Below are 1,912 nucleotides of genomic sequence, written 5' to 3'. Positions count from 1 at the left end.
TGGAAAAGAATTAAAACAATGTTTAAAAGGAGGGGCATTATCTGGTGTCCACAGTGCATTCGGACAGAGTCCTGAGACTTTGCAAACATTATTTTTTAAACATGTAATGATAATGTTAATTAGTCTACAACATTTTGTTGAGCAAATTACCATGGTTATATCATGTGAGACCAGTACTATCACATAGTTGTTCAAGTGACAGTCTGCAATGCCTCAGCCTGTTTTGAATGGTTCAGTTACAGCTTTACTCTGTTTCTGATTCCGCTCCATGCTAACACATCTGGAAAAGCAACAGGAGGTGATTCAAGTAGGTGGGCCTCTGACACCCACATGGGACACTCCATGGGAGTTACTGGCTCTTGCCCTCAAGCCTGGCTTGGCCCTGGTACTGGTGACCATTTCAGAAATGAACCTATAGAGGGAAAATTTCTTTTTCTTCCTCTGTCTCTCTCTGTCACTCTGCATGTCAAATAAATCAAAATAAGCCCTTTTTAAATATAAATAGGAAAGACATATATATATATATATAATTTCATCTGGTCTTTCCTTCCTTCAAAAACAAGGTCGGGCACTGGTACCATGGTGGCTAACCTTCCACCCCTGGTGCCAGCATCCCATACAGGTTTTGGTTCATGTCCTGGCTGTTCCACTTCTGTTCAAGCTCCCTGCTTACAGCCCAGGGAAGCAACAAAGGATGGCACCCAAAGAGGGGAACCAAGAGGAGGCTCCTGGCTTTAGATCAGCGCAGCTCCAGACATTGTAGACATTTGAGGAGTAAACCAAAGATCTCTCTCATTCCCTCTCTCTCTCTCTCTCTCTCTCTCTGTGTGTGTCTCTCTTCTTTTCTCTGTAACTCTTTCAAATAAAAATAAAATAAATCTTTTTAAAAAGAAAGTGTGAGAGATTCACAACTGATGCTCTCAGGGAAGAGAGGCTACGAGTTTGTACAAGTCAACATCTGGAACTGCCTAGAACACATTAGTCTCAGAAAATTACAATAGAAGCAAACCAAAAAGAAAAATCTCTTTCACTTCTACAATTAATTTTTGCAACTTGTATCAAGTTTCCCCTGCAATGGTTAGCAAGAGGAAAAAATTAAAAAGTGAAAGAAAATCCCTAAAAGTGGGAGTGGAGGAAAGATTTGGAAGGAAGGTCTACGGCCATACCACCCTGAACGCGCCCGATCTCGTCTGATCTCGGAAGCTAAGCAGGGTCGGACCTGGTTAGTACTTGGATGGGAGATTTGGAAGGAAGGCTCCAGGATCTTGAAGACATGGGAAGCTCAGTTCCGTTAGCTTTCCTGTGCCACTCACCTGGGGAAAGTGAGTGTGGAGAGCTATGGACAGACACAGAGGACTCCGAAGAGCATGTGGCCCAAGTCAGGTTAGCATACCAGGTGAGGGCATCTGCCCTGGTGCTTCAGGACTACCCCTAGTGCTGTGAGCAGCACAGTCATGGATGCAAATCTTAGAGCCACCTGGGCAGTGCCTGTGACTCAGGCTCTAAGGCTGCTGTCAAGTCAGCTTAGGAACTGAAGATGGCCCTAGTCCAGAGTCCACTCAGAAGATCTGTGTCAAAACAGCAGTAGCTTCAGAGTTCAGCATCCATGCGTGAGTGTTTGGGGGAAGGGAACATGTACTAAGAAATATATTCAAATACTTCTTAATTTACCACTGTGCCATAACCCAATTACATGACATCCAATCAGTTCAACCCTTCCATTTGTGTACACAAGCAGGCTGATATTGTTTTTTAGAGATTGGTTTATTTTTATTGTAATGGCAGATTAGATTTATACAGAGAAAGATCTTCTGTCCACTGCTTCACTTCCCAAGAGGCTGCAACACCCCAAGCTCCACCAATCCGAAGCCAGGAGCCAGGAGCTTCTTCCAGGTCTCCTACGTGGATACAA

General features: G+C 43.9%; 1 pseudogene; it reads left to right on the top strand.

Annotated features, from left to right (window-relative positions):
* Positions 1 to 1,152: 1,152 nt before the first annotated feature.
* On the top strand, positions 1,153 to 1,274 carry LOC131480409 (5S ribosomal RNA; annotated as a pseudogene).
* The last annotated feature ends 638 nt before the right edge of the window (positions 1,275 to 1,912 follow it).

Source organism: Ochotona princeps, chromosome 5 (assembly GCF_030435755.1).
Source record: "Ochotona princeps isolate mOchPri1 chromosome 5, mOchPri1.hap1, whole genome shotgun sequence".
Classification (NCBI taxonomy): Eukaryota; Metazoa; Chordata; class Mammalia; order Lagomorpha; family Ochotonidae; genus Ochotona; species Ochotona princeps.
The sequence above is the reverse complement of the archived record's forward strand: the minus strand, read 5'-3'. Positions and strand labels throughout refer to the sequence as shown.